The sequence below is a fragment of the Ursus arctos genome, unplaced genomic scaffold (assembly GCF_023065955.2).
Source record: "Ursus arctos isolate Adak ecotype North America unplaced genomic scaffold, UrsArc2.0 scaffold_15, whole genome shotgun sequence".
Taxonomy (NCBI): Eukaryota; Metazoa; Chordata; class Mammalia; order Carnivora; family Ursidae; genus Ursus; species Ursus arctos.
Window position 1 is genome coordinate 25,558,262 of NW_026622819.1, and position 12,309 is coordinate 25,570,570.

A 12,309-nucleotide genomic window follows, 5' to 3' on the forward strand; every position below is an offset into this window, starting at 1 on the left:
AATAAAGGCTCATGCCCTTCTTCCATCAGAAAACACTCTTACTCTTTCTACAAACCCAAAGAATGGTGGCCACATGAAAGTATTTGTTGTCCAATTATGTGGCAGCTCCTCTAGGGATTCATTAAGGACTTTGAGGCTTAAAAATTGCTGAACAATAGGGGTGCCTGGGTGGCTCAGTCGTTAAGTGCCTGCCTTCGGCTCAGGTCATGATCCCAGTGTTCTGGGATCATGTGTTCTGGGATCAAGCACTGCATCGGGCTCCCTGCTCAGCAGGAAGCCTGCTTCTCCCTCTCCCAGTCCCCCTGCTTGTGTTCCCTCTCTCACTGTCTGTCTCTGTCAAATAAATAAATAAAATCTTTAACCAAAAACAAACAAAACAAAACAAAAAAAACTTGCTGAACAATTTCTGTGCCGGGGGCGGGGGGGAGGAGTAATACCTTGGATTCTGATGTAGAGTGAGGACACAATTATTTTATTCACACTATCCTTATGAGGGGTGAACTTAATTCTGATCATGAACTGCTTTCCTAAACGAATTTACTTTGCAATTTCCATTCAAAGCACAAAGCTCAATCATTCTTTCAACAAATATTTAAGTATCTACTACATGCATGTCACCAAGCCAAGACATAATGACATGACGTCCTGAATGTTTTTTCTCCTTGCCAAATATATTCTCATTTATTGACGGTCATTATCAAGGGAGAAACACAGTTCATACGTTAGCAAATAGTCCTTCTCTTTGTAACATGATATTGCAAGCAAGGTATCAAAATAAAATTACTATAACATTTCAGGGTGAAGTGCCAGACCAAAATGCAAATTTAAAAGGTGGTATTTTTAAAAATAGTTATAAAACTCTGGAATCCCTCAATTGCATCTAGGGCATTAAAAAATGGGGTAAGAACAGGGCTCAGGGAGAAAGATTTCCTCAAAGGATACCCTATTTCTTTTCCTCCATGAAAGAGAGGTGGGAGAAGTACTAGCTCCTAAAACAAAGTCTAATGACAGGGGCTTCAAGGATATTTATTACTCAGACATAATTTCTTAAGAAGATTTCTGTGGAGAAAATTCTTGGTACTTTATGAATCCATCCTCTTCCAAGGAAAAAATGAATTCTTCCTTCTTGACCCCAGTCAAGAGAGATAGAGAACAAAAAGAGCTCTCAGAGAATTTATCATTAATCTCCTTCTGTTAGAGAGGAACCCAGTGAGCTGGTGTCTGACTGGAAATCTGTAGGCTTGCAGCATTGGAAAGGGTAAGTAGTTGCTGTTGCATTTACTGTTTCCGGAGGCAAAGATGATGGAGGGATTCCCAGGACCTAGATGCGGGACATATACAAGTTAATAATCAGCAATTTTGGTCTGGACCTAAAGAGCTACCTGGAAGAAAGTGAAAACAAGCAAGCCTTCAGATTCCCAAGTAGTTGATTAACTCATCTCTCTGCTTCTGCTGTTGCCCCAGACAGTGCATTTTACTATAGAAGTCAATGTTTCTGTTAAAACATAAGTCACATCATGTCACCCCTCTGCTCAAAATCCTCCAGTGGCTTCCATGTCACATGAAGCAGAAGCCCAAACCCTCACTAGATCTCCAAGGTTCTACACAATCAGATTGCGTGACCCATGACCTTATTTCCTCCCCTGTCCTCAGCTCTCTGCAAAGTAAGCACATAGGCCTCTTCCTGTTTCTCATGGTCATCAGGTCCTCTGCACTTGCCAGGCCCTCTGCCTGGAATGTTTCCATTCCTTGGAGTCCTAACCTTTTTCACAAAGCCTTCCCTGAGAACCCCATTTAAAATTTCAATGCTTCCCCAAACACTATTTCCCTTTCCTCATTTTATTTTTAACTCTCATCACTGCCTAATTTACTATGTGTGTGTATGTGTGTTTATATATCTTATGCATAAACATAGATTTTTATATTTTGTGTACTATATATGCAAATTATGTATATTATGTATGTCTACATATATTAGACATAGATGTATATATACGTATAAACCTATGTCCCCCACTAGAACTAAAATTTCCAAAAAGGCAGGGATTTTGTCTATTTTTTTTTCATTGTTATGTACCACTGTTATGTACCAGGGCTTAGAGCAGTGCCTGGCATAAAGTAGTTGCTTAGTAAGTTAGTATATGTTAACTGAATGAATGCATTTTAATAAAATTTGGGGGAATGAAAATATTTCTAGGTTGTTGTTCCAAGAGGAGGCCTAAAGGGAAAAAAATCAGAATACCCCAGAGGAGGAAATCACCAAATACAAATACAAATCACATACAAATTTGCTGGAAGCGGTAGGTTTGAACATTTTGCTCCTTCCTCTTTCAAATGCCCAGTGCATAGATTTCAGTCAGCAATGGTTATGATCTGTGATTTTCCCCTCCTGGGCTGGATAAGAACTCAAACAAGCCAGGAAATGTTTGCACAGACATGAAAACAAAAGGAAAAATCTAGGGCATGAATCATGTGGGACTGCTAAATATGACAACTATCATGATTTCTAAGTAGAGTTAAGAATATGTATTTTTTTTGACTCCAAAACTTTCTAGAAATGTGTGTTCCTACCTCTAAAAATCCTGAGTCCATGGGGCACCTGGGTGGCTCAATCGGTTAAGCATCTGCCTTTAGCTCAGGTCATGATCCCAGGGTCCTGGGATCAAGCCCTGCAGTGGGCTCACTGCTCAGTGGAAGTCTGCTTTCTCTCTCTCCCTCTGCCTGCTGTTCTCCCTGCTTGTGCTCTCTCTCTCTCTCTGTCAAATAAATAAATCTTTAACAAATTAGTTAATTAATTAATTGAAATAAAAATAAAATTAAAATTTAAAAAAAATCCTGAGTCCAGAATTCAAGTGTTAAAAGGAGGCAAAGTTACAGGTGGCAGAGAAGTGAAGAGCAGAAAGACTGCAACATGAAAGTGTCCTTCTTACCTCCTCTTCAACAGGACTTCTCCTACAGTTTCTTTCAAGATAACCAAGAAAACTCCAAGGGTTTAAGGAGAAAGGAACGGAGTATATTAAAATTAGCCGAATAATATATAAACAATATCTCAGATCCAAATAAACTGCTTAAAACTTAAACATGCAAACACATGAACACACATTTGCACATGCTCACAAGCACCAACAAGCATATTCTGAGGGCCCCTCATCCTAACAGGTCACAAGGAACCACAGCCTTAAACTTCACAGGCTCTCCCACTTTACACAGGAGTTCATTCACTCTACCATGTACCCCATTTCAACCCATTTCTGCACAGAGAGGACAGCAGGAAATTGAAGTTACAAATGAATATGCTGGAGGTTTACCCAAAGTCAGAGAAAGTCTCAACTATAGTACAACAATAGTAGTGACAGTAGTAGCAGCAGTAATAGTAATAAGAGCAGTAAGAGGAGAAAGAGTAACAATAACTATCCCTCCTGAGTGTTAATGCAGATAAATGGTTCTAATGCATGATGTCCTTTGAATCCTCACATTCCCTTAAAGTAGATTATGGGACTCAAAATATTTATTTCATAAGAAACCATTGTCCAGTGTAGTTTTAAATCATGAGCTATAACAATTTAGCAAATCAGAGAAATAAAAGGAAGATAAAAAGAAATATTTTAATGCAATTACAATTTTTTATTATTTTAATGAAGTAATAAACCTTCCTTGCATATCAATGATAATAAACTGTAAGAATATACAAGGACCTCACTGCAAATTGTTAGCAGTGAATGAGGAAAAAGGCTACGATGACCCTGGATACATTTACCTACACGGTGTAGGGCATCACTAAGTATTTGATGAATGCATAAATAAGTGAACAAATAAATAAGTGAATGAACAAAGAAAGAAACAGCACTCCTCTTTGACTTCTTGGTTCCCTAAAAAACAGAAGACTCTTTATTCTTCTTGAGGAATTTCTCTTTCTAGATCTCTCTCTCCGTACACAGCAAACTTTCTAGTGTTTTTGGATAGTAACAGACACTCCAGAGTCCTCTGATATTCAGAAATAGCCAGTCATCCCTTCCATTCTGTTCCCATTGCCACCATTCTCTTTCAAATTCAAATCCATATCACAAAGTCATCCACTTTCACCCTACACTCCAACCCATCTTCCACATTGTCCCAGATTAAGCTGCCTTTTATATCACTTTGCTTATATCATAACTCCTCAAAGGGCTCTCCATTGCCTACACAAAGGACAGCCTCTCTACTCTGACATTCAAAACTTTTAACAATCTGACACATACCCACATTTCCTCTTTTATCTCCTGCTGTCTCTCAACATATACTTTAAATCCAGTCATTCTTGACAGTCCATAATTTCCCTAAACCTACTACACTTTCCCTCTGTTCATATCTTTGTTCTTGCCATTCCTTTTACCCATAAGTATCTCCACTCAGCTTCAGCTATGAAAATTGTATCCATTTTTCGGATTCCAGTTCTAATTTTCCTCCTTCAATATGTATTCTATAATTGACTTAGTCACAGAGACCCTCCACCCTGTTATCCTTAAAGAAAGCTTCTAAGATCATAAAACACATCGATTTTGCATAACTGCAGAGTCAAATATTATCCAGTTAAGTGTTTTACTAACAGTGCTTCAAACTGTCTCAAAATTCTTCCAAAAAAACCAAAACCAAAACATACAAAAAAATAGAGTTTCTTGTCGAATAGCTTTGTAAAAAACTCTATACACTCTTCTCTTGGAGATTCACGGTGAATATTAGCATATCAAAGGTTCGAAGAATCCTGCCAGGAAGAAATGTGATTATCTTGGTTTAACCCAGTATTTCCCAAATATATTTGACCAGATTCTCCAGTTTTCGTATATATCAATAAAGCTTTCTTATTAGAAAGCTAGTTTTCCATGGAACATACTCTAGGAAAACACTAATCTAATACAATTCCCTCAAGGCAAGAGATAACGAAATTAATCTCCAGAGAAGTGAAGTAACTGAATAAAGACCATGAGTTAGTTTGTAGAAGAGCCGGTACACCCCCAAGTCTCCTGCCTTCCAAACCAACGTTCCCTCACGATATCACTATTATCAAATTATATGACAGCATGAAATGGTATGCTTGGGATTTTTATTTTATACCTCACTAAATGTCTTAGACATTGAAATCCTTTTAGCAGTCATTTGCTTTGGGAGGACTATATTATAGGCACAAAATAAAGCCACATTTTAGCCCAATAAAGAATCTCTATATGCACACACAAAAAGAAATTAATCAGGGACGCTAATATCTGTATAGTGTCTAGAGTTTAGAATTCATATTACCAAGTTTAATTTACAGAAATCTAAAATTCTGGGATACCCTAGGGACAAGGTGGTTAAGAAAGATAAATCTAGTGACATATTATACAAATAGGTACAAGCATAAAATAAATCAGTAAATCCTTCCCAGGGTTCATCATACAGTATTTTTCCCTTATCACAAGCCTCTGAGTAAAAACAAAACAAAACAAAAGCATATTTTTGTCTAATGAGATCTCAGCTGGACCTATCATTTGTGACAAATACTACTGATTGCCGACTCAACACCTTCCCCTTCCATTTTTCCTTTCTGATTTGGTCAGAGAATGTGCAGCCATGTAATCAGGAAAGGTGAGCTCTTCCCCCATTTCCAAAAGATAAACCATGATTTGTCTATGCCAATCTTGATCATTCTCACTGCATTTCCCAGGGGATTGAAAAGTAAGAATATAACCAATACATAAGGAAAGTATATTGGAGTTTCTGGAGAAGATCTTTGCCCCTAATAAGAGAGAGGGGTTGGATTAGGACCACTTTTCATACCATCCTGTATTTCTGTAAGGCATTAAGTAATGCCTGAACCATTAAAACCATCTTGACACCACAATGAATAAGCCTAAGAACAAAGGCATTATAATATGTTGAGGCTGGCAGAAGAGAAGGTTCTCAGAAAAAAAAGGGCACTCTCCCCTCACACAGTACTTACTGTTTTCTATCTTCTCTTTCCTTCCAATCCTCCAGACCATGCACCCTGAATCAAGCTCTCCCTACCTTCTTTCTGTTTCTGCCTTCACTTCTGAAATGGATAGTTTTCCAAAAGTTCCCACTGTCACCTCAATGCAAATATTTAAACACTTAAGATCACAAATTTGCTACATATACCAATATCCACCACTTCTCCAGCCTCCCAGACTGGAGTTCTTTCTCTTCTTCCCATATGTCAGCACCTTTTGGAAAGAATATTTTAATGAAAGCAACAAAGACAAATTTACAGTTTTACTGAAGACAACCCTGCTTCCACAAGACTCCTTGATGACAGAGTATCTTAAATCTCTTTTTATCGACTGAGCTGCTTAGCAGTACATTTATGAGTGCTCAATAACAATTTTTTTTTTAAAGATTTTATTTATTTATTTGAGAGAGAGAGAGATAGCCAGCGAGAGAGGGAACACAAGCAGGGGGAGTGGGAGAGGGAGAAGCAGGCTCCCAGCAGAGGAGCCTGAAGTGGGGCTCGATTCCAGAGCGCGGGGATCACTCCCTGAGCCAAAGGCAGATACTTAACGACTGAGCCACCCAGGCGCCCCTCAATAACGACTTTTTAACTAATTTACAAAAAAAAAAGTAGGCCCAATTAATTTATTCCAAGGAAAAGAAAAAGGTCAGGAACATTTGGTTAATTTAACATTTGGTTAAATAAAAGGAACTGCCTAAATAAAATGATAGAAATAAGTTCTATCGATGCAAGGGTATTTCAACAATGATTTCAGAACTGACACGGTTTTTTTTTCTTTTTTTTTTATTATTATGTTCAGTTAGCCAACATGTTGATAATATGGGGACCTTAGTAACAACATCTCATATTTGTTTAGTGTTTTGTGAGTTACAGACAGCCTGTATCTATTACCTCATCTGAGCATTCTTCATGTGATGTATCATTTTTAGGTATAACAAGTTTGTAACAACAACACTGGTAAACAATTTGAGAGACAGCATATAATCAGAGTTCACTCACAAAGACATATTTCAATTACAAGTTGATTTGAAGCTTTGAAAGAAAAAAGAAAGAAAATGAAAATGAAACATAAATTCTCCAGAATGGAGTCCATTGAATTTGGCAGACCAGATCTAGGACACTTGTGTTTATTTCTGCGTGCTATATTGTAAAAGGGACACTGTCAAAACAATGTATCAGGAAAAGGGAACCAGGATGGTGGATGGAAATTATCTTAAATGAAAAACGGAAGAACTGGAAATGTTTAGCCTATAAAAGAAAAAATTTCAGGGATGACATCATAGACATCTTTAAACTCAAGGGCTGTCAAGTGAAAAGGTGGCAAGATTCTTTCCCTCATGGTTCTGATAGCAGAACGAGGTCAATGAGAGGAAGTTAAAAAGGCAAAGTAATCAACGTAAGAACATAGAGGATTTTCTAGTACCCCTCTCTACCATTGTTCTCCAATCTTCCAGGCTATTCAACACAAAGAAGAAATTTTCTAAAATCTAAAGCTGTCTAATAACTATCTATGAGTTAGATACCTAAGGAGTTTCTGATGCCCTTCCTCAGGAATTCTGTGAGAGGAATTTTTATATTGGCAGGATGAGCCAGATAACTAACCTCTATAAACCTTTCCAACTTGAAGACTCAAGGATTCCATGTTTTGAGAGCAGCCCAGGAATCACTGATCAAGTCCCACTCAATTTATTTGTGTAACCAACTTATCTTTCAAAGTACCAGATAACTAAATATTTAATTTGCAAAAGATATGGGTAAACAACTAAAATCTAACCTATAGTGATTAGCAATGAGCATCCCCAGAACCGAGAACAATACAAGGCACAGAGTAGGAGCTCAATAATATGTATGATTTCATGGAAGATGTAACTATCTAAAAGTTAGATGATTCTGACAGGTTTCCAAACATTTTCACAGAAGTTAGCTCTTTGAGCTTCAGCAACAACATTATGAGACAGACTAGGTAGGTTAGTATGCCATTTCATACACCTTATTTTGTTGCCCTCCCCCAAGAATGCTCTTCTATTAACATTATGCTTTTAGGTTTCGTCAAAGATTGTTAAAAGAAAAATTCATCACAAGAACATCTTACATAAAATCACGATCAAAACATCACTGTCCATCACGCCCCTTACACAAGAAACAACATTATAAATTCCTCCTGCAATTCATGTCAAGAAAAAGTTTGCCTTGCCATACTGGTTTGTCTGCTCTGCCCTCCCTTCCTTCCTCCTTTCCTTTCTTTTCCTTTACTAAATAAGATAATGGGGACTCTATAAACAAACACGGTTCCTTTTTTTCCTCAGAAATTGCCAGAAAGTTCAGTCAACCTTTTGGCTCTAACTTTGACATCCCAAATTCCTAAAATAAATCTCTCCAACATTATAACACATCAGGACTTTGAAACTTTTTTTGTTTTTAAAGCAAAGGAATTTTGGGTTTGAAAAAAAAATTATTACTTAGAATCTCGATACATTAAACAGATAAAAGTACAGCTTTTGAGAACAGAGCTCAGGGCCCTCCCAACTACACCTCCCTCAAAAATCCTCTATGCACAGGTGGCCCTAGATGCAAATGATTGTCATTTGCAAACTACTGCTCTATATTTTCAATTATTTTTATTATAAACCACATGAAAATGTTTCAGTATTAGGCACATGAAAAGTGTATTTCTATATATGCTTATACACGAGATGATAGAAACACTAGGCATTAACAATAGGTAGCCAATGAATGAAGACAAGATCATAAACCAAAACTGATTTTAGATTCAAGCAATACTTAGGTTTATTTTATTTATTTTTTTCAAGCAATACTTAGGTTTAAATCTCAGCTTCTCACTGTATAAGGTGAGAGTTATTTAACCTGCCTTGGCTAAAATTTATACACATATAAAAATGGTTACAATAGTATCTACCTTACAACACTGCTTTGAGGATTAAATGAAATAAAGTTTGTAAATAACTCTACACAATACTTGACACATATAGGTACTTATTATCTTCATTACTTTTTGACACTTGCCCCTCTGGGTTGGTCACTATGTTATGCCAATAGGAAATTTTTTAAAAAGGGGGAGATGTGGGAGACACTAAGTCTGGAACCTGGAAACCATTGGGACAACATACAACACTGGAAAGCAAGTGCAGGATAAGACTAACCAAGAGAAAGAGTTAGCCTCGTATTCATTAATAATGTTGAGGGAAAGGTTTAATTGTCAAACTTTGCTAACAAAAGAAACTAGGTCATCATAAAAGGCAGAAAGTAGTACTTAAAGAAGTACTTGAAGGTTTTGTCACTAACCCAATCACCATCAAACTCAACAGATAAGGGAAAGTTTTTACTTTCTTGAGCCTTGTCCCAGCCTTTTTACTTTCAAAGAAACACATTAAATTGCTTGTATGTGATGAATTACAACTTCAACAGAACCACTGGGGAAAACATTGAAGAGCATTTGTTGGCCCAGCCCAGCAAAACCATCCTCCAGCTCCTCTGCCAGACTCCTCCAACAGGAAATCTTTGAAAGCAATGTTTTAGCTCTACCACTGACATCTACCTATAAACTAATGTGATGTCTGGCACAGAAGGTCATTTATTTGGGTGTGTAAAGGTTCTGGCTGTTAACTTGGAGAGGAAAGTTATTACACTACCTCCCTTCAGAGACCATCCAAATACTTGTTTGACAGGGTGAACATCCACTACACACGAAAGTGGGGCTGAGCCAGACTTCTGCAAAACTAAGTAGGTGAAGTTGTCTCTGACACTTCCTTTCCACCTCTTCTGTCTGTGAGTCCCATCCCTTACCCCCAGTGGTCCCACTACTCAATCCAGGTAACTATCTGAATTCTTTTTGCCAGGACTTTGCTATTATCTCATTGTCACCTAATGCCCTTTTTCCCTTTCCTTTATCCTTTCAAGCAGGTTATAGCTGATAAAGTCTTCCCAGGAACATATAAATCTTAATTGGTCCTTAAAATGTCATGCTGAAAGGTCTTCAGAACTTAAAGGAATAAAATCCAACTGACATAATTTGAGGTTCCATTATGGGTCTGAGGGAGATGTTTATAGGCTTACCCAAGTTAATCAACCCATTAGTGACCATCTACTACCCTTACATTCAAGGCTGACCTGGAAAGAAATAGTCATTTCCCTAGAGACACCTAAAAGAAGGAAATTATCATACATATGTGTGTGTGTGCGTGCGTATAACATATATTATACTATATATTTATAATATATACAGTAAATATGTATGTATAAATATATAGTATATTTATACATATATAGTATTTATACACATATATAGCATAATATATACTATATATACAGTATAATAGATAACACATATTGATAGTATATACACTATATACACATATAAAGTATATTCCATATGTATATGATATATATATGATTGATAAATCAGAGTATATATGTATAAATTTCATGCACACCCAAGCCCTATAAGTTCTCTTTCTTTTTTTTTTTTTTCCTTCATGTCAAACAGGTAATGTGCCGAGGTTGTAGCAAGGTTTGAGGGAGGCATATGTCACACAACAGTGTGAACACCCTATCATCACGCTCATGAACTACAAATGAATCCAATCCCTGTAAGTTTTTAAAAATATATTTAGGAAATTTATTTTGTAGGTCACACAATCTTTACAAATGTTTCCATAATCATATTTTGGCTGGCTGCAGAGTCACTCTGCATCATTAATTAAGAATGCTTCTGCACTAACAGCTCATTTGCAACATGAATCTTCCACAGTAACGTAGGTAGGCAGCCAGGTGACCTCCAGAAAGCAGGTTCTTAAATTCCCATGAATACAGTTCATAAGGCTGAGTTGCCAGAAACAGCAAGTCGCAGATTCCATGACTCCCACCCCTTACTTTATTCTGAAGAATACAGGATACCCCACAAGGCACACACAGCAAGGCCAATACCCTAGGGATGACTGCAACATTGACAACAAGTTCAAATCATTTAAATCCAGCAAAGTAGATGCCTTGGTATGGAAAGATGTGGGATGATATGCAGAATTGGGAAGAATTACATAAAAAAAAACAGAATATAAAGAGGAAAGTAAACCAGACACTTAGAAGACCAGGAGGAAAAAGGTGGAATTCAAATACTTTATGTATAACTATTATAACAAGATGACAGAGGGTATTTTTTAAAAGCCTTAAAGTGGAGACTCTCAGGCCAAAACATCTGTGGAATTGAAAAAAAGGGGGGGGGCTTATGATTGCCAATATCTCCATTCTTCTCTCCCTCTTCAGCACCAGCAATGAGCAATACATTAAAAAGGTGTTTAGACCGTCAGTAAATGTCACTGATTTTTTTTCTACTCTGCTAAAAGCCGGCTACATGGTGGAACAAAAAGCAAATGCTTTCCTCATATCCAGGTCTGGGTAGAACTCTGACATTATTTTAACACCCACTGAGGGATAGCTTTGTCTCTCCGTGGAGACAGGGAAAGCAATCTATGTCCACAAAAAGCTTTTTGCCCTTTCATTGTCCCCCTTTCCCTCCAGAACCCAAAGGAATTTCACTCAAGACCAGAAAACCTCACCATGGAAATTTAGTAGAAATGGTCTATCTATTTACTGGACCAAAATGGGATGAAGAAACATGAAAGCCTGGATTATCTTAGAACTGAGCTCTGTAGGATGGGAACAAAGCGGGGTGGAGCCAATCGGTTCAGAATAAATGGGGCTACACTTAGTGTTCTGTTTTTCCATCCATCAAACTGACAGTAGGAATCACCAAGATAGAAATGATCATTCATTACTGAACTAGGGGCAGAAAAGGCAGAGCTTGGGTCCACATGCCAAAATTGAGGATCAGGTGTCTTTTAATTTAGTGTGGACTGCAGATGGTAAAGCGATTACTATTAAGTAGTTATATAATTGCTTGCTTAGGGTTAAAGGTCACACCTCCACCTGCCATTTCTTATAGAAAAGACAAAAGGGCCAGATATAATTACAGTTACATAATGTAAACTCCATATTCAGATTTTACATTATGCAACTCTGTACTATCTTCCAAATCCACTAAATAACTGATAGTTTTTGAAGGACTTAAGTTTAATATAAAAGATCTGTAACTAAATCTAAGCAACATCTCTCAAGGGCTTTCGTAAACATTATAGTCAGTATTTCCAGTTCACATGGTACAATTCATGGTTATGGAAATATTTTTTACTGTTTTTCTGAGTCCCTGTGAAGTCAAACTGCATGCGATAAAAAGTAAGGAAGGAGTTGTATTGGCTTGCTGTAATTTAGTTTATTACTTTACTCTTAGAATGGAAATTGGATTTAAGAAG

General features: G+C 37.2%; 1 long non-coding RNA gene and 1 other non-coding gene across 2 annotated transcripts in view; both read right to left on the minus strand.

The window, feature by feature from the left end:
* The window catches only part of LOC125283372 (uncharacterized), a 262,139-nt gene that overhangs the window by 165,427 nt on the left and 84,403 nt on the right, over positions 1 to 12,309 (minus strand). The gene's annotated exons all lie outside the window — the stretch shown is intronic.
* LOC113260988 (small nucleolar RNA U13) lies at positions 10,478 to 10,581 on the minus strand. Its single transcript, XR_003318209.1, has one exon. It is a non-coding gene; the product is annotated as a small nucleolar RNA U13 (small nucleolar RNA).